The sequence below is a fragment of the Nicotiana tabacum genome, chromosome 15 (genome assembly GCF_000715075.1).
Source record: "Nicotiana tabacum cultivar K326 chromosome 15, ASM71507v2, whole genome shotgun sequence".
In the NCBI taxonomy this organism is placed as follows: Eukaryota; Viridiplantae; Streptophyta; class Magnoliopsida; order Solanales; family Solanaceae; genus Nicotiana; species Nicotiana tabacum.
The window spans coordinates 65146370-65172580 of NC_134094.1; positions in this window are offsets into that span (position 1 = coordinate 65146370).

Sequence of the window (26211 nt, forward strand, 5' to 3'; positions counted from 1 at the left end):
TAGCCTCACTTTGCGAACACATACATAACTATGACAAGTTGTTCCTCTGGGCATTTATAGGTATACTGAAATTCTTCGCTTGGTACTTTGTCGAACTTACCACTATTGTCTTTACTGCATCTAGGTAGGTCATACTATACCATAACACTTACTTCAGTTTATTATTACCAATGTCTGCTACCCAATTCCAGGTTACTCTCATACTGCTTATTCTATATGTATAAATCTAAGTCCTTCAATGCTTCTTTATTACTAGTGATCTTAAGAACATCTCATACTTTGGAGATTTTATCCAACTATTATTGATTCACCTTAATGGTGATCTATATTGTACCGCTGATAACTTGAAACCTCTTATGTGCTACATTGTCACTAGAGATCACGTCTCATAGGGGAACATGTGAAGTTATTTGCCTGATCGACATAGGGACGATACTATACTTCAATATAGCATCTCAATGTGATTCATCTCATGGTAGGTATTCTAGTATCGCGGAATTCATGAAATCCCTTCTCGTTGAATCATTACTTCAATAGAAGGCTATATTCCTAAACGTCATCCTCTTATCATTTATCACAATGGAACTCTTATTCTACTACCAAGCAACATTCCATCTCTTCTAAATGCTCCTAGTCTTAAACTCCTCTTCCCTTCCACATAGGTGGAATTTATATCCACACCTTGAAGCTCTACTATAATACTTGCACCTCTGGTGCATACACAATCTGGCGGGAGCTTCATACTGAATTATTATGACTCAGCTCTATGGCACGATCTGGAAACAAAAGAAGGGTAACATTTCCTAAATGCCCTGTAGCCTTTCAATTATAAGTATGGCGCATAACATACCCATAAGTAAGACTCTACTAGACACAGCTTTGTGGACTCCCTTGGACACGACTGCTCTGATACCACTTTATCACACCCCAACCTAGGCGAGCCATGTCTGGCACCCGGTGCCGTACTGGCCCGAGCAAACCACTCTGTAACTCTTGATTGTTCGACAAAAACTAGAACATACATGGGCCGACTTCGCTAAACTCATTCTTTCTGTAACTATCATGGGCCAACAAGGCCACAACTTGCAATGTGTAATTATAAGTGGGCAAATGTTGTATCAGCAAGCCATCGTACTCAGAACAAGGATATACACGGCCGTCAAGGCCTCTGACATGCTATACATACTGAACTTGTATATACAAAGACTCTAAGAGTATCTAACATCAAAATACGGTTAGGACAGGACACTAACCTACCCATACGTATATATATACATAGGACAATCTGATAACTTATAGACTCGGTGTACTCTGGATGAACAGGAGCTTTGCCAATCCTCAGCTAGATATCAACTCCATCTATGATAAGAGCCCGTCAAACTAGATACCCGAATTGCAGGCATGAATGCAGTGCCCCAACGATGGGACATTAGTACAATGAAATGTACTAAGTATGTAAGCAGATACATATGAGTAACTAAATTGAAAATGAACTGACATGTATATATGATATACTAGAAAATCTGGAGGGTCAATCAAATTCGGGAATCATACTTACCTTATTCTGACTCGTAACATATCTATGTATTGAATTATCCAACCTTCATTATGCACCTACATGTTCATAGACCGTCCGTAGGAACCATGTCTTATACATACTCATTTCATATTACTCATGCAGATATCATTCAATCATCAATAGATAAACTCGTATTCATACACATATAATACCATGAGTAACTCATTACAATAACCAATCCTTAATCCTTAGCCGCTTGTTATGTCATCCTTCGTATTCTATATTATTTAACTGTAAAGAACGTTGTAACTATTTAAGAATTGCATTTTTATCCTTATTTCACATCATGACTCGTTTATGGTGATTAAATGATTTTGTCTACTTATAGCTATGTAATATGCTTAGCTTGTGAGGATACTCTTTATACATACATATATATATATATATATATATATATATATATATATATATATATATATATATATATATATATATATATATATATATATATGCATATACATTCATCAATACATAACAAGAGTTGCGGCAATTACGCTAAACCAACTACATTCTTATTGCTAAACTTATCATATTCTGTAGTTTGCAACCCCATAGATAGTGTATATCGTCTCTTAAAATCACCCTCATATATAATCAACCTTTCTTAACTTGTGAGCAACGTAACTATCTTCGTGAATCTTTGTCAGTTTTGTGAACACAAACGTGTAAGTATTGGAAGTCGTGGCATTCCTTAGGTCAAATCATTCTTATCATTCAGTAAACTATACATTATGCTACTTGTTGAACTATTCGTGTATAACTATCCCTCAATATACAGACACTATATTGCTTCTGATTTGTTAGACCATTCGTACATAATTTTTAATTCACTTTTAGACGTCTTTTTACATATAGAAGACAATGACCTTTTGGAAAGCTTTACTTACTCCTTAAGAATACATGAGACGGTGACTAACACAATCCCTTTCAACATTTGTATGACTAATTTTAGACCCATGAACATACCTTAATCGTTGGAATAATACATATACAAAGACTCTCCCCCTTGAATTCCTTATAAGGGCAACGTAACTTACGGAATCATGCCAAATAAAAGAAAAGAAGACCTTACACACCTCATAATATCCAGTCCAATCCTCAAGCTAACTTAACCTTCATCTCTATTGTCCACCTATCGATCCTCCAATTCTGTCGAGGCTGATATCAGTGATTGCTATTTGGCCCTATCTTTGACCATCTGGTTCAGACCCTCCGATGTTGAGATTGTGGATGCTGGCATCAATTCATCGATCGCGAACATTTCCTTGGCGGCCGGTTGTTCCCCATAAACTGTTTTGACTCAGCTGGGTGTTGGGAATTTCAATACCTGGTGCAGTGTCGAGGGCACTGCTCTCATGTTGTGGATCCATGGCCTCCCGAACAAAGCGTTGTACCTCATGTCTCCTTCGCTCACATAAAACTTATCTTCCTTGATTGTCACGGCGGTGTTCATCGGTAATGTTATCTCCTCTTTAGTGGTTTTACATGCCATGTTGAATCTGTTTAGAACTCGAACTGTAGGCACGATGTGATCTTGTAAACCAAGCTGCTCCCCGACCCTCAATCGGATGATGTTGGTCGAGCTACTTAGATGAATTAACATACGCTTAACTCGAATTTTATTTACGAGTACAAATATTACCAGTGCATCATTGTGGGGTTGCACGATCGGCCCCTGAGGGGTTAACAGTCCTCGTTATTGCAAGACAAGGTTCCTTCCTGTATGCAATCTCGAGTTTGTTTCTCCCTCGTGATGGACACTTTGGTGCGCTTCAACATCGGCCTCTGAGGGACAATGACCCCACCGATGATCATTTTAATGATGTGTTGAGGTTCTTCTTGTTTGGTCTATTTGTTAGAATCCCTATTCCTAAAATGATTCTTGGCTCGGTTGCTCAGGAATTCTCAAAGATGTCCGTTGTTGAATAGTCGGGCTACTTCCTCTCTCAACTATCGGCAATCCTCCGCTCTTTGGCCGTGAGTGCCGTGATATTTACACATCTGGTTAGGATCCCTTTGGGTTGGATCGAATTGTATAGGTCGAGGCCATTTGGTATATTTGATATGTCCGATAGCTGATACAATGGCAGCAACATTGACGTTAAAGTTGTATTCTGATAACCTCGGTGCTTCTTTAGGCCCGATGGGCTTGTCGAAGCCAATTTTGCTCATACGAATGCCATAACTTATTGCATTTGAACGACACACTTTATTCTATGATAAAACAGACAACACCTCCCCAGTTTATATGACATCCCACAAGTTACAATAGCCAAAATAGCCCAAAAAACATCAACAACACTTAAAATAAGCCTTTCAAAACTGTTTAACAATCTCGACTAGCGGCAAGCTCAGTTTGTGACTAAACAACTATAGTTTTATACGCCTTCTTCCTTCCAGAATTTATCAACAACATTAACCGCCACATATTCAATTATCCCTATTTATTTTCAGCCACAATACAACTTTAAAACGACCCCATAATAGTCCCACAAGTTCAACAACTCAACTTATTTTTCAGATTACTAAAACACGTTTTTGACTTGTCTTTTATTTCAAATCGAGAAACACAACCAACAATACATAATTAAGCCTCTTATCATATAAAACAGCCTTGAATTCAACTTAAAATTAAGTTCACAACCATCCAATAGTGATGCCACAACAAACAATATACTACTCTTTCAAAACTTGCAAGTCCTAGTCTTTACGATCGAGCTACAACTCGTAGAAGCTTAAATAAGGCAAAGAGAAGCATAAACTTACCTTAGAATAAGTAGAACCCAAAGAACCTAGACCCTCATCATCCAAAATTAGTCCCCCAACGCATCTACAAGAAGGAGAAAGGGAAAAGTAGCAAGTTGTTCGGGTTTTCGGCACTAGAATTGCTTCGTATCACCCGAAATCACCTAGGGTTTGTGTGGGATTTTTTTTGGGGAGTAGTTGCAGGGTTTCAATCTGATGTTCTTAGTATGAAATATGAGTGAAATAAATTGTTTAATTCAACCCTTAAAAGGCCCCTTGGTCGCCCCTTTTTGGGATTTATTTGGTCCCTTCATTTAAACAAGTAGGTGACACACCTCCTTGTCACCTATTAATCTGTGCTGTTTTGCAAAAATGCGAATATCTCCGTACTCCGATGTCGTATCTATGAACGATTTAATACGTTAGAAAATAGACTTGTATATTTTCAATTTGATAGGTGCATTACCCCGTAATTCTTATTATATTGAGAGAAAAGATCTGCTACAGTTAACCTAATTTTCAGCATATTTATGAATGTAACTTGTGATGATCTTTGCCAACTTTTGTTCCACAACTCACTTGAATTCAAAACATAACACATGGATTTTATACAACTAAAATAACTCAACACATAACCTCCTTATCATGTTAAGCACCGTAGTCTCGCCCCAAAAGTACATGTTATAACATACCTAACTTGTCAACTTTCGACGAAGCTTATTTTCTTCAATTCGTTTAGCTTCTAATCCTTCCAACCCTCTTGGTACTTGTTATTCATGATATTAAATATTTAAACCTCCACGGTAATATGATTAACTTACTTTATATATTTTCAAAGATGATATCATTTCTAAGCTTACTTTAATTGACTTTCGACGTACCCTTGCGTACGAAAACATGGGGTGTAACATTATTCCGCCCTTTGGAACATTCGTTCTCGAATGTTGACTGATGTGCTTATCAGTCTCATAACCTATAGTTCTTATGAATACTTTAATACTGTCCTTTCCATTAATGCAACTGTTATGTGAATAAATCCGAAGGCTAGGGCATTTCCCCCCTTTAGGCCTCTTTCTCACACCACGACCTGTGGTCGGAATTCTTCAAATCTCGTAACTGTTTCTACCTTCTGTCATGTAGCCTGTACGACTCTTCCCTTGTACGCGTGCCTACGCGACTCTTCTCTTGTTTTTCCTCCATCTTCTAGCCAATCTTTAGGCCTCACTTTGCGAACACATACATAACTATAACAAGTTCTTCTTCTGGGCATCTATAGATATACTGAAGTTCTTTGCCTGATATACGACACGAACTAATGAGTTTCCTCGACGCTTACTCCGGGTACAATTAGATCATAATGAACCCGGGGAATCAGGAAAAAACCTTTTTCATTACAAACTTTGGCACATATTGCTATAATGTGATGTCTTTCGGGTTTAAAAATGATGGAGACACTTATTAGAGGCTCGTTAATAAAATGTTTGAGAATCAGATAGGCAAAACAATGGAAGTATACATTGATGACATTATAGTCAAGTCTTTCACAAGAGTGGGTTACTCTAGTGGTGAGCACCCTCCACTTCCAACCAAAAGGCTATGAGTTCGAGTCACCCCAAGAGCAAGGTGGGAGTTCTTGGAGGGAGGGAGCTGAGGGTCTATCGGAAATAGCCTCTCTGCCCCAGGGTAGGGGTAAGGTTTGCATACACACTACCCTCCCCAGACCCCACTTGTGGGATTATACTGGGTTGTTATTGTTGTTGTTATAGTTAATTCTTTGAATGCTGGAGATTATTTGAAAACCTTCAAGAAATGTTTGACATTCTGAGGAAGCATAACATGAAACTCAACCCGGAGAAATGTGCATTCGGGGTTGGTTTTGGTAAGTTCTTGGGGTTTCTTGTCTCGCAAAGAGGGATCAAGGTAAATCCCGATAAAATCAAAGCTATTGATGACATTCCAGACCAATTGACAAGTGTGAAGGATGGGTAGAGACTAACGGGAAGGTTGGTGTCTCTAGGCAGGTTCGTCTCGAGATCCCTAGAGAAGTGACATCACTTATTTTCACTTCGAAAAAAGAAGAACAATTTCGTATGGACTCCGAAATGCAAACAGGCACTGAATGAACTAAAAGGTACATGTCCATCCCCCCATTACTGTCAAAATCGGTGGAAGGTGAGCAATTGTTAATATATCTAGTGGTCTCGAAAGTAGCGGTAAGTGTCATTTTAATCTGAGAGGAAGAAGGTATGTAATTTTCTATTTATTATGTTAGTAAAATAGTGTCGGGAGAGGATACTTGTTATCCGTACCTCAAAAAGCTGGCCTTAGCTATCGTAGTTGTCTCTCGAAAGCTTAGGCCTTATTTTCAGTGCCACCCGATAGCCGTTGTGACAATCTTTCCTTAGAGGAATGTCCTTCACAAGCCTGAATTGTCAGGACGTTTGGCTAAATGGGCAGTCAAAATTAGCGAATTTGACATTGAGTACAAACCCATGACTGAAATCAAGTCGCAAGTTTTGGTCGATTTTTTGGCCGACTTCAGTCCCGGGTTAATGCCCTAAGTTGCTAAGGAAGCAGTTCTGGTGTTGGAAATGGCATCAGGAGTTTGGACTTTGTTTACAGACGGAGCTACCAACGTAAAAGTGTCCGGTCTCGGGGTAGTTCTAATCACGCCCTTGGGAGGCCTGTGACCATGCCATGCGAATTATATTATTGGCACGTGAGTTGTCCGTGCGGATCCATATACTGATATTATTGGCACGTGATTTGTCTGTGCGGGTCCAGATATTGATACTATAGCACGTGAATTGTCCATGCGGATGATATTAATATGACCTATAGGAGAGCTGGTTACCATTATTAGATTCTTATGTCATGGTTGTACTATATATAATGAGCTCATGGCATTGCGCTTGTGGTGGTGCTGGTTGAACCTGCAAACGGTTCTCTTCCTTGAGACATTTTCCATTTTTTGGGTACACGGATTGTGCCATTATGGCTTGAGTTGTATTGGTGTGGCTTGTTTGTGGGATAATTTTGTTTAATAATATAAGGTCATTGGACCCAGAATGGGTACTATCAGTTTCATTGTGGTATATTTGGGAGGATGACAATGAATGTCGGCTTAGAAAGTGATTATGGTTCTGGTTGGGGAGAGAGAGCTCCATGACTTGTTGATCTGATAAGGGGTTTTGAGATTCCGCTTGTTTCTTTTATTATCAGCAGTGTACGAAAGTTTTGGAACAAGGTTATTTGGAATGTGAGGTTTAATATAGTACTTAGTTGGTTTGGAGTAGTTATCGAGATCAGAAATGGTGCTTCGAGTATGCGAGTTGTGAGATATATCATGTGATTACATCTTGAGTTATGGCTATGGCTTGATACAGTTTGTTCGGACTTATACAGTGTGTAGATGTAAGATTCGGGTCTTGAAAAGAAATTCTGAATGTTTGAAATTGAATTCCAAGGTTTACGGGCCAAGGTTAAATTAATGATCTTCATTTATGTTATGTTGTCAAACTTATATGGAATTGGGTAATGATGGATCACCCCTGGGTAAGTGTGTGGTAAGATGGAATATTGAGTTAATGGCATCGAAACAACTCTTAGCATGTTCGAGGATGAAGGTTTGTTTAAGTGGGGGAGAATGTAACGACCCGACCGGTCGTTTTGAGTATTACAACCCGGTTCCCCCTTTCGACTCCGGTGAGATTTTGGAATGAATTGGAACACTTAGTTTCAAGGTTTAAAGTTTAAGTTGAAATAGTGACCGGATGTCGACTTATGTGTAAACGACCCCAGAATAGAGTTTTGATTATTCTAATAGCTCCGTATGGTGATTGTGGACATAGGAGCATGTTCGAAAAATTATTTGGAAGTCCGTAGATAAATTAGGCTTGAAATGGCTTTTAAGTTTGGAAGTTTGACTGGGTAGTTGACTTTTTGATACCGGGATCGGAATCCAATTCTGGAAATTGGAATAGCTCCATTATGTCATTTATGACTTTTGTGCCAAATTTGATGTCATTCCGGATTCATTTAGTATCTTTCAGCACGAGTTTTGTAAATTGAAAAGTTGGAAACTCATAAGTCCGAATCGAGGTGTGAATTATACTTTAGATGTTTCTTTACATGATTTTAAACCCCGAGTAAGTCCGTATTATATTACAGGGCTTATTGGTATATTTGAACAGCATCCCGAGTGGCTCGAATGAGTTATGCGGTGAGTTTTGAGCGAGTCCGGGCATTTCAGAACTCTGACGATGTTATGGAACAGTTGAAGTGCGGAGGGCACATTTAGAGTGCAGAAGTGTGGCCGCAAAGTCCCAAAGTGCTGGGGCAGTAGGAATTGTGCGGACCACACTTGAAGATGTGCGGACCGCAGTTGAAATTGTGCGGTCCACAGAATTCTTCTCACGGCTGCAGAAAGGTGATTACACAGGTTCACTGGTCCAACTTCAGAAGTTTATATATTATTATCTACAAGGAACTTGGAGATGATTCAAAAATGAAAGTTGTAGCCCTTTGAATCTAGTTTGAGCGTGAGAATAAATTCTCATTTCGGAAGCTTTAAGTTGGAAGAATTGACGAAGATTGTATTTTTGAGTAAATGACTCAGAATCGGGATTTGAATGTTCCAATAGGTTCATATGATGATTTCGGACGTGGGCGTATGTCTGGATCAGGTTTTGGATGACCCGGGAGCGTTTCGGCGCCTATTATGGAAGTTGGCCTTTTTAGAAAGATTTCTTAAATTTGAGTTGAAGTGCATTTCAATGTTATCAATGTCTGTTTGGGATTCTAAGTCTAGGAATAGCTCCGTACAGCGATTCTAGTATTAGGAGCTCGTCCGGAAGTGGATTTGGAAGTCCGTAGGTCATTTTGGGATCATTTGGCGAAAGTTGGAAATTTGGATAATTTTTAGAAGTTTGACCGGGAGTGGACTTTTTGATATCAGGGTCGGATTCAAATTCCAGAAGTTGGAATAGGTATGTAATGTCAATTTTGACTTGTATGCGAAATTTGAGGACAATCGGACGTGATTTGATAGGTTTCGGCATCGATTGTAGAAGTTGAAGTTTCAAAGTTCATTAAGGTTTGAATTTGGGTGTGATTCATGATTTTGATATTGTTTGATGTGATTTGACATCTCGAGCAAGTTTGTGTTATGTTATGGGACTGGTTTGTATGATTGGACGGGGTTCCGGGGGCCTCGGGTGTGTTTCTTGGTGGTTTCGGACCAAATTGGAGCCGTTTGGACTGCTGTTGCTGGTATCTGGTTTCCTTCTTAACGAACGCAATCCGGTATCTGGTTTCCTTCTTAACGAACGCAATCTGGTATCTGGTTTCCTTCCCGCGTTCGTGAAGAGAAATTTGGGGGTTGCTGGATTTGGCCTTCGCAAACGCAAAGCAGTGGACGTGAACGCGAGGCAGGAGCTGGGCAAGCCTTCGCGAATGCGGCGAAGGTGACTCGAACACAAAGAAGAAAGGAGGAGATGGGTTCGAGGTCGTTGGCCTTCGCGAATGCGAAGTGTGGAATGCGAACGCGGAGGAGTAAGGTCTTTTGGCCATCGCGTACGTGACAATGAGGTTGTGAACGCGAAGAGAAAATTTTGGGTCAGAGACATTTGGCGTTCGCGAACGCGAGACATTGATCGCGAATGCGAAGAAGGGCAGTGCTGGTAGTGAGTTGTTTTAAACGGGATTTTGGCCATTTTCACTTCATTTTCGCCATGGGAGCCGATCTTGGAGCGATTTTGGAGCTCCATCTTCATCATCTATGTCAAGGTAAGTGATTCCCACCTATTGCAAGTTAAATACTTGGATTATATATGGATTTAGACATGAAAATTTGTAGAAATTTGGGATTTTGAAGAAAGACTTGGAAATTAGTATTTTGCATTTTGACCACGAATTTGGGCATGGAATTGAGAATAAATAATATATTTGAGTTCATAGTGTTATGGGTAATGATTATCTTCAAAAATGTTTGGAATCCAGGCACGTGGGCCCGAGGGTTCCTTTATCAACTTTTTGACGGAGTTGGAAATTGTTATAAAATGATTAGTTGTGAGTATTAGAGTATATTTTGATTCGGTTGCATCATATTTGACTAGTTTTAGAGCGACGTGCATCAGTTTGAGTTGTTGGAGTGGCTTTTGAGCCGGTTATGGAACATCAAAGCGAGGTAAGTCTCCTTTCTTACCTTGTAAGAGTGAATTAACCCTATAGGTGAACTAAATTATCATGTGCCTCTATTTGTGGGGGCCTACGTACGCACGAGGTGACGAGAGTCCGTACGTAGCAACTAGATATGCCTACGTCCGGGTAGTTTTAGGCTCACATCATGACTTGTTGATATTGTTATTGATTGATGTTTTTTGTTTGCCTTGAGAGGGAGCAAGATTGAGTCTGCTTATTAAATATTTTGAAAGGAGTTGAAATTGAAGAACTTAAGATTCAAAAGGTTTCATTTGAACTTTGTAATTTCGAAAAGAATTGAGGAATATTATAATAGTTGAAGAGATCTATGTGTAACCGCATCGCATGAATGTTTCACGAGCGGGGTAATTTCCTTAAAAAGCTACAAGCTGAATTTCCCTTATTTTGCAAAGAATTAAGAAAGAGAGGGGAGATTCTTTAAATTGATATTTGATCGCGTCACACGTATGATTCGCGAGCGGGGTATTTCCTACTATTCTTATGGGATCGGGTCATTTGCCTCAGCAGGATTTATGTACCACACTCTCATGGGAGCGAGCCGTTCGCCTCGGCAGGTTAATAGATGCATCTATGGTTCGTGCCGTTTGACCCTCGGCAGTGCACAATTTACTTTTATGTTGGATCGGGTTTTATGTTGGATCGGGCCGTATGCCTCGGAATTTCCTATATATATTATCCTCGTGGAATCGTGCATAATATTTGGCAAGAAGCCAATGTATGTGAGGGTTTTTCCTTGATTTGAATTATGACAACCTCTTTGATGAAATCCACTATATCTATATATATGCTCCGGTTACGGAGGGAACTTGCTACAACCTCTTTGATGAAATCCACTATATATATATGCTCCGGTTATGGAGGGAACTTGCTAGTTGAGAGCTTGAGTAAATTGTAAAGAGGGAAATTGTACCACGTATTTTATACTTGTTTGTTTCATATATTTACTCTGTCTCATATTCATTTACTTCTTTACTATACCTGATATTATTGGACCACTAGTAAGTGTCGAAGTCGATCCCTCGTCACTACTTCTTCGAGGTTATACTGGATACTTACTGGGTACACGTTGATTCACGTACTCATACTACACTTGTTGCACATTTTTGTGCAGGTACACATATGTTTAGTGGCCTTGCGGGCGTAGAGGCACGGTTATGGTGGGAACTTAGGTGATCTGCATTCTATACTACGATCCGCATCCAGCAGAGTCTCCTTCAGAGTACTTACATTTTTCCTGCCCAATTTGTATTCCGGGCAGCTGTTGTATTATATTTTATATTCTTAGTTAATGCTCATGCACTTGTGACACCTGGTTTTGGGATCATTATGGGTTGTTTTGTATTGAATTTGTTAAAAGTATTATTATTTACTTTGTAAATCCCCCTTTCTTTACTATTTAAATTGAAGGAAAATATGATTTCAAAGTAACAAAATGAGAACCCAATTAAGTATTTATTGTTGGCTTTCCTAACAGTGGTGTCCGGCGCCATCACGACCTCTATGGAATTTGGGTCGTAACAATATGGTATCAGAGCACTAGGTTCACTTAGGTCTCACGAGTCATGAGCGAGTCTAGTAGAGTCTTACGGATCGGTACGGAGACATCCTTACTAATCTTTGAGAGGCTACAAGGTTGTTAGGGTCACTTCCCTTCTTGATTCCTCATCGTTTGATTTGATTCCTTTGATGCTTATGCCTTCACTTCCTTCCTATTCAATCTTACGCGACGCGAAGCGCTTGTTATAATTTTGGAATGGAGGAATGTTAATGGTACTACAGGTGTGGTGCAGGATGTTTCTCCCTGCGTATTTTATTGGACTATTGTCGTTGCCTTGCGGAAGGTCGATCTGTCATTGCAGCTCAGTATCAGTATTTCTTAAGGTTTTGAGGTTTGGCATTGATTGTTATGACGATTTGTGCGTTGCTATCATACCATGTTTGTGTGATGGTAGGATGCTTATCTGTGCGTCAAAGCAGTGAATGACTTGGAAGAAGGTTTACTCAGTGCACGATTCAGAGATCCAGTATTTTATTTCCGGCGAAAGAAAAGCAATCAGACTATGAATGTTCAGGTTTGGGTTGACGGAGTAACGAGACTTGGTATTTTGAACATGGTGGATTTTTTGTCTGTGATGTGGTGTCGTCGCCCTGGATTGAATGTGTTAAGTTCGCCGATGTTATGATCTTCATCAATTTGCCTTTAGGGCAGGGTAGTGTGAAATAGTGATGGGGAAGCGGCTATTAGAGATCGCAGTATGCGGTGGTTCAGCACTTAATCGATTGTTACGGGTGTTGAGTGCTCAGGGAAGATGATCTTCAGAATGGTTTAAAGTTGTTAGCGATCGATTGGTTCAAGTGCTACAGATGTAGATTTTTATTTAAGGCAACAACTGTGTAGTGAAGGATGAGGAAGAACATGTGGGAGGTGTCTTGCGGTGGTTAAATTTCTAGAAGGCCAAGTATGAGAAACAAAAGTTGGGTAGTTACTTAAAGGAGAGGGTTTGACCAAAATGGGAGAGTGGCAGAGTATCAAATGGGTTCTGTGGTTGGATAGCTACACGCCTTGGGAAAAGTTTACAGTGATTCGAGATTTCATGGCGGACAATGACTAGGTCTACGGACTTAATTTGTAATATTGGCTTTTATACGACGGGAAGGAGTTTCCTAATAGGAAGAACACAACATGACTTTGGATGGGAATGTACTGTCGCATCTTTTAGTTGATGTCCATGAGGAGTGAATGAACTTGTACAGCTGGTGACTGAGCACAGGCTCAGGATGGGTTACTAACTATGTAGTAAGTGTACCCAGTGCAGCGACGTTAGAAGATATCAGCATGTAATTTCCACAGGTGGGACATCTCCTGTGAACAAGTCAGCGGTCGTGTGGCTGAAAACGCTTCTACAAAGAATTCTACTGGCTATCCGGTGAGGGGTTGAATATGAAAACATGGTTAGTGATCCAGAGTGTTCATGAAATGGTTTATAGGAAGATTTTGAGGCAAATTGGCGGGTTGATTGTGCAAGATCACGTCAATGGGGGGTAAGAATCTTGGTAGGTTCCAGAGTTATGCAATGGTAGCTTCAAGCTAAGTGGGAGATCCCCACCGTCTATGATTGGATTGCGTAGTTGTCAACTTGTGTAGTTTCTGGTTATCAGTGTATTGGTGGGTTATTACGACTAAGGAAAGAGAACATCAACGGTAATTTGAGCAAAGGATTGAGGAATGTGTGCTATAGTTGGCCTTATTGACTCATGTTCAGGTTTTGGGAAGATTCGGGATTTATGCTTCGTGTAGAGGTGATTTACAAGGAAAGTGATTCAGTTGGGTGCTTCTTGAGAGGGCGTTCATATGCTAGTGGAGCCTTGGAGTTTGATTATATTTGAGACCAAGTCAGATTGGGTGACTCTCAACAACGGTCCTAGTGGACTCAAAAGTTAAAGTGTGGTGCCTAAGGATTTCGCGTCTGTAGTATGGTTAAGTATTGAGCTATTGCAGCGGATTATAAAAGGGGCTTGGAGTGTTTTATGTTATCTTCGGTTTGCGGGGTAGCATTGGAGGAATGGAAGAAAATAGCTTTGGACTCATAGAGGAAGTATCAGAATGAGTGTACAAGTTAGCAACGGTTGAATTGGCATGATGGTGGTAGTGATCAGTTCCTTCAGCTTGTTAAGTCATACATGTGAATTGTGGCGGTGTGTGCTAGGCTTGACGGTCGTCGTAATTGAACTTATTTAGAAGCATTCGAATATTATGGCATGTTATGTGTAGACGGATCCTGGAAGGATTATGGTGGTTTAAACCACTACTCGAGGTTTGTATTTTCTGTGGTTATGGTAATTTGGCTGCGTGTTGCAATGGTTCTCTTGAAATGAGCTAAGTAAAATGTTTCTCTATGATGAAGTGTTTACCCTATTAGTGGTTCCGGAGTTATGATGAAATTTTTGTGCTCTTGCTCATTGGCATGATTAAGTGCAGTGAGTAGCATGGGATTTGGAAGTTGAGGATCAAGGTTGCGGTTCGGTGTTGACAAGAATGTCACGAGCTCGGATGAGCGAGAAAGGACTCAGATGGTTAGAGTCAGCTGGCATTGTTTTTGGCGTCACCTGAGATCGGTGTCTCGTCTGAAAAGGCTTTGCATATTGAATACGGATTCTCAAATTGCTTTACAGTGTTGGTGTGGCCGGTAGTATGAATGTGCAGACTCGTTGTCTGGTGCAGAAGGTCGGGGGAGCGTGTCCCACAGAAAGATTGTATAAGTATGTCATATAGCCACTTAAAGGATTAAAGATGGAAACCAAGTATGAAGGTTGTGGTACTATCGTTGATTTGAGAATTTATGCCTGAAGGGCGCTCGATTCATTTGGTTGTGAACTGAGAATGTTTGTTATGGATTTGGCGGCTATTCTTGTGTGTCGTGGGAAAAAGGTTTACCCTGGATCCTTGAAAGGTTACTAGCCTTGTGCGGTAAGGTCAGAATCAGCTGGAGGTCCGTGAATTGATCTAGATATGAATGTGGGCTCTATATCGGGCTGGATGTGTTCATTTTAGCATATCGCTCCTTGTGGAGGAGTATTCGGTTGTTGGATGTTATTTCGCCGCCGACTATTTCATGTAATACTATATTGTGTCGTGTGAGTTGTGAAATGGCTTGATGATTTCATATGTTTCGAGGTTCCGCGTAGCGATGGTGTTGTGTGAGTAGGATGGCTCTCGAGATTCAAATCATATATCGCACCTTAGTTGTGCTTGAGTTTTGTAGCGTATGGCGCTATCGGTCCTCCCAGGGATGGTATTATGCACTTAGCGTGCTTGTGTCCGATATCTGGATATTTTGTAGTAATGAGCATTCTAGCTCGGTAAGTATTTCCTTATAGATTTTATGTGTGGATCGGGTGGCACGCCGCCACGAGTATGTTGTTTGGATCGGGTTGCACGCCGCAACAGTGTGATGTTGAGTACAGTCCCTTATATTCTATTTTGAGTTTTTAGTATCCCATTTTCTGAGGAAGGTTCATGACACCTTTTTGGTTGTCTAATTAGTTACGCGGGTTGAGTAATCCTTTCTAGAGTTCATTTTCCTTATGTATCACATTCAAGTTTGTAGTTTGTCGGCACATTGTGGCATCATATGAGATTTTTTGCAGATTTTGAGGTGGCTTATTACCCGGGCAGCTTATACTGGGAGAGACGGGATTATTGGACCTGGGTTCAGTGTGATCAGATCGGTATGAGGAATAGTTAATGAGTAAATATCGGTATTCAGTCCAGAATTAGGTAATTGTTCTTGTCAAGGGGAGAAACTCAATGAATGGTTGACTCGGCAGTTCGTTATAAATTGCTACGCATCTTTTCCACTGCGACAGCATTACAAGAGTTGGAGCAGGACTTATATATGTCATAAGGTGTATTGTGAGCATCAGATTCGTGAGATTTCGGCTGTTGTCAACAGAGGATGTTATTGGTCATGTAAGTTATGCAGTGCGTAGTGTGGATCCAACAAAGGTATGCAATCATGTATTGGTGCATCATATAGAGATTGATGCGGTGTTCGTATGATGGAAGCAGGCCTGGCAGAGAATTCTGTATGTTAGAATTGAGCTCTAAGGCCTATTTGGCTAAGTAAAAGGGAAAATCATCAGATTAGCTCGAGATAATATGCCTAACTGAGTTGTGATAGCATGGTTAGGTGCACGAGGTGTTAAGCAGTGATTTCAGACAACTCCAGAGCAGTTTTTAGCACGTTCAAGGACGAACGTATGTTTAAGTAGGAGAGAATGTAACGACCCGACCGGTCGTTTTAAGCTCTAGCGTGTCATTCAGCAGTTTGAGGCCATGAGTAGCTTCACTTCAGGTATTATGACTTGTATGCATGGTCGGAATTGAAATTTCGGAAGTTCAGAGTTGATTTGGAAAGAAAATTCTCATTTCGGAAGCTTTAAGTTGGAAGAATTGACTAAGGTTGAATTTTTGAGTAAACCTTGGAATTGGAATTTGAAGGTTCCAACAGCTTCATATGATGATTTCGGACATGGGCATATGTCCGGATCGGGTTTTGGATGACCCGGGAGCGTTTCGACACCTATTATAGAAGTTGGCATTTTTATAAGGATTTCGTAAATTCGAGTTGAAGTGCATTTCAATGTTATCAATGTCCGTTTGGTATTCTGAGTCTGGGCATAGCTCTGTATGGTGATTCTGGTAGTGGGAGCGCATCCGGAAGTGGATTTAGAGGTCCGTAGGTCATTTTGGGGTCATTTGGCGAAAGTTGGAAATTTGGATAATTTTGAGAAGTTTGACCGGGAGTGGACTTTTTGATATCGGGGTCGGATTCCAATTCCGGAAGTTGGAGTAGGTCCGTAATTTCAATTATGACTTGTGTGCAAAATTTGAGGACAATCAAACGTGATTTGATAGGTTTCGGCATTGATTTTAGAAGCTGAAGTTTCAAAGTTCATTAAAGTTTAAATTGGGGTGTGATTCATGATTTTGATGTTGTTTGATGTGATATGAGGTCTCGAGCAAGTTTGTGTTATGTTATGGGACTGGTTTGTATGATTGGACGGGGTCCCGGGGGCCTCGGGTGTGTTTCGGGGTGGTTTGGGACCAAATTGGAGCTGTTTGGACTGCTGTTGTTGGTGTCTGGTTTCCTTCTTCGCGAACGCGAAGGAAGTCCTGCGTTCGCGAAGAGGAATTTGGGGGGTGCTAGATTTGGTTTTCGCAAACGCGAAGCAATGGACATGAACGCGAGGCAGGAGCTGGGCAAGCCTTCACGAACGCGGCCAAGGGGACTCGAACGCGAAGAAGAAAGGAGGAGATGGGTCCGAGGTCATTGGCCTTCGCGAACGCGAAGTGTGGAATGCGAACGCGGAGGAGTAAGGTCTTTTGGCCATCGCAAACGCGACGAGGAGGTTGCGAACGCGAAGAGGAAATTTTGGGTTAGAGATATTTGGCCTTCGCGAACGCGAGGCATTGGACGCGAACGCGAAGAAGGGCAGTGCTGGGTAGTGAGTTGTTTTAAACGGGATTTTGGCCATTTTCACTTCATTTTCGCCATGGGAGCCGATCTTGGAGCGATTTTGGAGCTTTATCTTCATCATCTGTGTCAAGGTAAGTGATTCCCACCTATTGCAAGTTAAATACTTGGATTATATATGGATTTAGACATGAAAATTTATAGAAATTTGGGATTTTGAAGAAAGACTTGGAAATTGGTATTTCTGCATTTTCACCACGAATTTGAACATGGAATTGGGAATAAATCATATATATGAGTTCATAGTGTTATGGGTAATGATTATCTTCATGTATGGTGACCATTGGGGTCTGGTGTTACACCCTATATTTTCGTACGTAAAAATGCATCGTAAGCAAACTAATGTAGGACCAAAAATGAGATAATATTTAAAAGTATATAAAGTAAGTTAATCATGTTACCTCTGAGGTTACAAATATTGAAGATCATGAACAACAAGTACAAAGAGGGTTGGACGGTTCAGAAGATAAAGCAATTGAAGAAAATAATGTTTCATCGAAAGTCGACAAGTTGGGAATGTTATAACATATACCTTTGGGGTGAGACTAGGGTGCTTAACATGATAAGGAGATTATGTTATGATTTATATTAGTCGTATGACATCCGTGTGTTATGTTTTGAAGTCAAGAGAGTTGTGGAACAAAAGTCGATGAAAGTCATCACAAGTTACATTCATAAGTTTTACTGAAACTTTGGGTCAAATGTAACTGCGATTTTCTCCCAATATACTTAGAGTTATGGGGTGTTCCACCCATAAAATTAAAGATCTATGAGTCTATTTTCCAATGCATTAAACCGTTTGTCAATACGACATTGGAGTAGAAAGATATGGGCATTTGTGCGATACTGCGCAAGCTGCTAGGTGACAAGTAGGTGTGTCACCTACTTGCTTAAATGAGAGCCCAAAAAAATAGGCCATTTCGGGTCGTCAAAAGAGGCCTTTTAAGGGCCTATTTTCTTCATATATTAGACTTAAAATAGAGCATAATAACCAGACATAAGCTCTGCAAAGAATCCTCCCAAAAATTTTCCACAAACCCTAATTGATTTTCTCTCCCTTTCAAGTTCTAATTGGAGGTAAAACCTAGAGTTTGAAGAACCAAGATAAGAGCTGAGTTATCCAACAAATAAGGTGAGTTTACTGCTCTCTTTCATCCAATTTTTCTTCTGTAAATTCATGGTAAGTCATTCTATACTTGTAAGAACTCACGGGACGGTGATCGGAAGCCGTGAGTTCGAGTTATTCACTTGTAGCGGACTGTTTTGTAGACTATTTTGTGTTGCTGTTGGGCTGCGTGTTTTACTACTATTTTGTGGAGTTTTGGAGGAGGAAGGGGGTTTATAAACACCATATAAATAAAGGGTGGTTGGCTGGTCATTCTTCATAACATTTTCGGGTTGTTTGACACTACTACGGTGGTCGTTTTGTGTACGAAGAGATTGGGGTGTGTTGGGCTGTTTTGTACTATTTGATGGTGTATATAGGGCTGGAAAATGATGTATATATGTTGTTATTGTTCTGTTCTTGTATTGTTGGTGTTATCTTGAATTTGGAGGTAGTAAGGATTATAGGGGAGATGCTGCCCGTTTTAATACAAAATAGGTTTGTCGTTTATTGTGCGATAGTTGTACCTTTCGTAACTTAACGATAGTATTATTATTATTCTTGTAGATTAAGGTGCGAAGAGGTGAGTTCAACTTGGTGATTGGAAATATTGTGATAAGGTATGTTAAGGCTAAGCCCTTCCTTCATTTTGGCATGATCTCGTAGCTACATGTGTTAATAATGAGACATAAAGAGAAGTTCGTATTCATGAATTTATTCACATTATTCTAGTCTCATAAGTTACAATATTATTCCTTATCGGGACTTCATATTCAGTTTAGTTTTGTCTTTATTCAGTCAAGAGAGCAGAGGGTCTATATATATATATACAGTATTACACTAGTTTCACCACCATCGAGCTATAATCAGTGGGCAGGCCCCTATTGGGCAACCTCTGATCAGATGGTAAGTTATATATACCGAGCCTACTGTGGTCGAGCGCCTATGAGCGAGCCCAGGATGGCCGAGGTACAGAGCCCAGTATGGCCGAGCGCCTATGAGCGAGCCTACTACGGCCGAGTAGTTACATGTACCGAGCCTTATAGGGCCGGACATTTATTTTACTTACTATATTGAAGGAGTTTAGTCACTATCAGCAGGTAAGTATATCTCCAGACCATCTTTGACTCCGAGTTAATTTCAGTTATCATATTATCAGTTCAGTTTTAGATTTCAGTTATTTTATTGCCTTACATACTCGGTACATTATTTCGTACTGACGTCCCTTTTCTGGGGGCGCTGCATTTCATGCGTGCAGGTTCAGACAGACAGACGGGTAGACCTCCTCAGTAGGTGTTTCCCGAGTTCAGCCTGATCGGTAAGCTCCACGTCTTTCGGAGTTGCCAGGTCTAGAGTTTTGTGTACATCTTATGTATATCTGTATATATGTTATGGGTAGGTCGGGGCCCTGTTCCGATCACAATATATCTATTAGTAGAGGCTTGTAGACATATCCTGTTGGTTAGTAAAGTATGTTGGGTTTGTAGGCCTGGTATGTATAATTTGGTGGTTTGTTAGCTGTCGTAGCTATGACGGCCTTTTCGTCCTAGCTTTATATTGATGTTTAGTTAGCGCTAGTTTCCATTCAGTTTTATATTTTGCTTCGCAAATTGTCTTGCAAGGTGGCCCCATGGCCAAAGTATGACATTATGTGTTCAGAGTCCCTTAGTCGTAATTTGGTACGCCAGGTTAGGTGAGGCACCGGGTGCTTGTATCGCTCCTAGGTTCGGGGCGTGACAAACTTGGTATCAGAGCAGTTCTATCCTAGGGAGTCTACAAGCCGTGTCTAGTAGAGTCTTGTTTATAGATGTGTTGTGCACCACATTATATAAGCAGGGCACTACAGGGCATTTAGGAGTTGGTTACCCTTCTTTGAAATCTAAATCGTGCTACAGAACTGAGTTATAGGAAATTTGAATTAAACTTATGTGTTGGTGTTTGCATGCACAGATGATGGTGACTAGGAAGACTACGGCTAGCCAAAGGAGAGATACAGCAGTAGGTGAGGGGACCAGCAGGGTACCCCCAGTAGATGGGGCCCAGTCTGAGGCTCAAGGTGAGACCCCTACTCAGCCATTACCGGCTCCTCCACCAACTACGGAGATTCCTAGGGAAACCGCACATCCAGTTCCCCCTCCACTTCCATCAGATCAGGACTTGAGGAGTGCGGTGCATTTGTTGACATAGTTGGTAGCTACCCAGCAACAGGCTAGGGCATCAGCTAGTGCAGGAACTTCTGAGGGGTCTGGGAGTTCAAGGGTCCGAGAGTTTATTGCTCTGAGTCCCCCAGAGTTCACGGGGACAGATCAGAGGGAGGACCCATAGGATTTCATAGATCAGCTTCACAGGATCTTTCGTGTTATGCATGCCACGGAGAAAGAGGTAGTTGAGCTAGCAGCTTTTCGACTCCGAGATATAGCCATCCTTTGGTACGAGGGATGGGAGAGGTCCAGGGGACGTGATGCACCTCCAGCTATTTGGGAGAATTTTTCAGATGCCTTCCTTGACCAGTACTTACCACGGGAGATCCGACAGGCTCGAGTCGATCAGTTTCTAGCCCTTAAGCAGGGTAATATGAGTGTTCGAGAGTATAGTCTCCGTTTTGACTCATTGGCCAAATATGCACCATCCATAGTTGCTACTATGCGGGACAGGATTCACAGGTTTATAGCAGGGTTAGCCCCAGAGTTAACCGAGGCATGTGCCACCGCTGCATTGCAGGATAGTATGGATATCTCCCGGATTCAGGCATTCGCCCAGAATATAGAAAGGGGTAGGCATCGGCAGCAGGGTACAGAAAGGGCTGAGCAAGGGCAACGTAAGAGGATGAGATTTCCCAGGTCTCAGGAGCAATATCAGTGTAGTTATAGGACCCAGTACTTCGGACGACCACCTAGGCCTCTGCCACCTCAGTTACAAGGTTACAGGTATGACCGCTATAATCAGTCAGGACCAGGTGAGAGCTCACGGGCGTCGGGTTTACAGCGACAGTGAGGATCTGCGCAGACATGGTCATTTCCTCCACGGTGTGACATCTGTGGTAGAGGACACTTGGGCCAATGCTGAGCAGGTTCTGATGCTTGTTATACATGTGGGCGTCCAGGGCATATGATGCGAGATTGCCCAAATAGAGATTCGGGGGGAATGGCACAACCAGCGAGTTCAGCAACAGGATCATCTATGTCCGTGCATCCTTCAGGGCGCGAGTCTCAGTCTTCGGCTGGTAGAGGTCGGGGCAGAGGTAGAGGTTCCAGTTCAAGTGGTAATCAGAACTGTATCTATGCTTTAGCGGGTTGACAGGACCAGGAGTCTTCACCAGACGTTGTGACAGGTATATTAACCATTTTCTCTCACGATGCTTATGCTTTGATAGACCTAGGATCTACTTTATCGTATATTACCCCATTTGTCATGAGGAAGTTTGGTATAGTGCCTGAAATACTAAGTGATCCTTTTGCGGTATCTACACCGGTCGGAGAATCGATTATTGCTAGACGGGTTTACCAAGGTTATACGGTGACAATTTGTAGTCGTCAGACCTCAGCTGACCTAGTTGAGCTAGAGATGATGGATTTTGATGCTATCATGGGCATGGACTGCTTAGCAGCTTGCTATGCCACAGTTGATTGCCGAGCAAAGGCAGCCAGATTTCATTTTCCGGGTGAGCCAGTCCTTGAATGGGTAGGTAATACACCAACACCCAGAGGTAGTTTTATTTCCTATCTGAAGGTGATGAAAATGATCGCAAAAGGGTGCATTTATCATATTGTGCGAGTTAGAGATGCAGATGCTGAGATACCTACACTTCAGTCTATTCCCGTAGTCAAAGAGTATGCAAATGTGTTTCCAGATAAGCTTCCAGGTATTCCTCCAGAGCGAGAGATTGATTTTAGCATCGATTTGCTTCCAGGAACTCAACCAATATCCGTCCCTCCGTATAGAATGGCACCTGGTTAATTGAAGGAGTTGAAGGAGCAGTTAAAAGATTTGCTGGAGAAAGGTTACATCAGGCCCAGTACCTCACCTTGGGGTGCACCAGTACTATTTGTGCGGAAGAAAGACGGCCCGCTGAGGATGTGTATCGATTATAGGCAGCTGAACAAGGTAACTATTAAGAATAAGTATCCACTTCCAAGGATCGATGACTTGTTTGATCAGTTGCAGGGGGCTAGATGCTTTTCAAAGATAGATTTGAGGTCGAGGTACCACCAGGTCAGAGTTCGGGAAAAAGATATTCCAAAGACAGCCTTCAGGACCCGATATGGCCACTTCGAGTTCCTTGTCATGTCCTTCGGGTTGACTAATGCACCCGCTGTATTTATGGACTTGATGAATAGCCTATTCCGGCCATTTTTAGATCTGTTCGTGATAGTATTTATTGATGCTATTCTGGTTTATTCCCGTTCAGAGGATGAGCATGCGGACCACCTACGAGCGGTACTCCAAACCCTCCGTGATCGTAAGTTGTATGCTAAGTTTTCTAAATATGAGTTCTGGTTGAAGTCTGTAGCATTCTTGGGGCATATTGTATCGGATGAAGGGATAAAGGTGGACACTCAGAAGATTGAGGCCGTGAAATCTTGGCCTAGACCTACCACTCCGACAGAGGTTCGTAGCTTTCTAGGCTTAGCAGGATACTATCGGAGGTTCGTAGAGGGTTTTTCTTCCCTTTCGGCACCATTGACGAAGTTGACACAGAAAGAAACTAAGTTTCAATGGACAGAGGCTTGCGAGCGGAGTTTCCAAGAGCTTAAGAACAGGTTGACCTCAGCTCCAGTTCTAACACTTCCAGAGGGTCTAGAGGGTTATGCCGTGTATTGTGATGCATCAGGTGTCGGGTTAGGATATGTCCTGATGCAACATGGGAAGGTAATTGCGTATGCTTCAAGGCAGTTGAGGAAGCACGAGAGGAATTATCCGACCCACGACCTCGAGTTAGCTGCGATTGTCCATGCACTTAAGATATGGTGGCATTATTTATATGGTGTTCATGTTGATGTATTTACTGATCATAAAAGCCTACAATATATCTTCAAGCAGAAAGAGTTGAATTTGCGACAGAGGCGATGGCTTGAGTTATTGAAAGATTACGATGTTAACATTCTCTACCATCCAGGGAAAGCTAATATTGTAGCAGATACCTTAAGTCGCCGATCTATGGGTAGCTTAGCACATGTAGAGCCCGAGAAAAGACAATTAGCTAGAGAGATTCATCAATTGGCTTCGTTGGGGGTTCGATTAGTAGATTCTGAGGATGGTGGAGTTGTACTACGAGGACCCAGAGTTGGTCAAGTTGAGAGAGCGAGTTCCGCAGCAGAAGAAGCCATTGTTAGAGCTCAAGGGAGATGGGGTTCTCAGATACAGGGGTCGTTTGTGTGTTCCAGATGTAGCAGGGCTACGAGACAGGATTATGTCAGAGGCACATTATTCATGGTATTCCATCCATCCTGGATCGACGAAGATGTATCATGACATTAAGGATGTGTACTGGTGGAATGATATGAAGAAGAACATTGCTGAGTTTGTCGCCCAATGTACTAGTTGCCAGCAAGTGAAGATAGAGCACCAGAAGCCTGGAGGGCTAATGTAGACTATAGAGATCCCGACATGGAAATGGGAGGCGATAAACATGGACTTTATCATGGGTTTACCTCGTTCTAATCGTAAGTTTGATTCCATATGGGTGATAGTCGATAGGCTCACGAAATCAGCTCACTTCCTACCGGTCAGATCTACATATACAACAGAAGATTATGCAAAGTTATATATTAAGGAGATAGTGCGGCTACATGGAGTACCGGTTTCTATTATATCTGACCGTGGGGCTCAGTTTACAGCACATTTTTGGAGGTCATTTCAGAGAGGTCTAGGGACTCAGGTGAATCTCAGCACAGCTTTTCGTCCACAGACTGATGGATAAGCCGAGCGCACAATTCAGACGCTCGAGGATATGTTACGAGTATGTGTGTTAGATTTTAAAAGAAGTTGGGATGAACATCTACCTCTTATCGAGTTTGCATATAATAACAGTTACCACTCCAGTATCCAGATGGCTCCGTACGAGGCTTTGTATGGGCGTAAGTGCAGATCTCTTATAGGGTGGTTTGATGTTGGAGAATCTGGGCTACATGGGCCAGACCTGGTTCAGCAAGCCATAGAGAAAGTAAAGCTTATCCAGGAGCGACTGTTGACAGCTCAGAGTCATCAGAAGTCATATTCTGACGTGCGGCGACAAGACTTAGAGTTCAGGATTAATGACTGGGTATTCTTAAAGGTATCACCTATGAAGGGCGTGATGAGGTTTGGCAAGAAAGGCAAGCTTAGCCCACGGTATATTGGGCCTTATAGGATCATTAGGAGAGTGGGCCAAGTAGATTATGAGTTAGAGTTGCCCTCAGAATTGGAGTCTGTCCATCCGGTTTTTCACGTATCTATGCTACGGAAGTGCATTGGCGATCCTACCCGAGTGGTGCCCACGAATGATGTACAGATTACAGAGGACTTGTCATACGAGGAAATTCCAGTTGCCATCCTAGACCGACAAATCCGCAATCTACGAAATATGGAGGTAGCTTCCGTAAAGGTTTTATGGAGGAGCAAGAATGTAGAAGAGATGACATGGGAATCGGAGGAAGAAATATGGAGGTAGCTTCCGTAAATATGGTTCGAGATGGGACGCTACAACATAGCTCTATGTAGGCTAGCAGGTCATCAGGTAAGCTTTTATTATTCACTTTCAATATTTATGATTTACGGTCGGTGAGGCAAATTGCTGCTCTTTATAAAGATTGGCCATATGTGGCATGTGTAGTATGTTTCTGGCTACGTGCGGGTTGGTTTTAACCTAGTTTACGAAGGATACTTTGGCAAAATTTTTCAAAGTCTCTAAGAGTAAACATTCGAGGACGAATGTTCCCAAGGGGGGAGTGATGTTACACCCTATATTTTCGTACGTAAAAATGCGTCGTAAGCAAACTAATGTAGGACCAAAAATGAGATAATATTTAAAAGTATATAAAGTAAGTTAATCATGTTACCTCTGAGGTTACAAATATTGATGATCATGAACAACAAGTACAAAGAGGGTTGGACGGTTCAGAAGATAAAGCAATTGAAGAAAATAATGTTTCGTCGAAAGTCGACAAGTTGGGAATGTTATAACATATACCTTTGGGGTGAGACTAGGGTGCTTAACATGATAAGGAGATTATGTTATGATTTATATTAGTCGTATGACATCCGTGTGTTATGTTTTGAAGTCAAGAGAGTTGTGGAACAAAAGTCGATGAAAGTCATCACAAGTTACATTCATAAGTTTTACTGAAACTTTGGGTCAAATGTAACTGCGATTTTCTCCCAATATACTTAGATTTATGGGGTGTTCCACCCATCAAATTAAAGATCTATGAGTCTATTTTCCAACACATTAAACCGTTTGTCAATACGACATTGGAGTAGAAAGATATGGGTATTTGTGCGATACTGCGCAAGCTGCTAGGTGACAAGTAGGTGTGTCACCTACT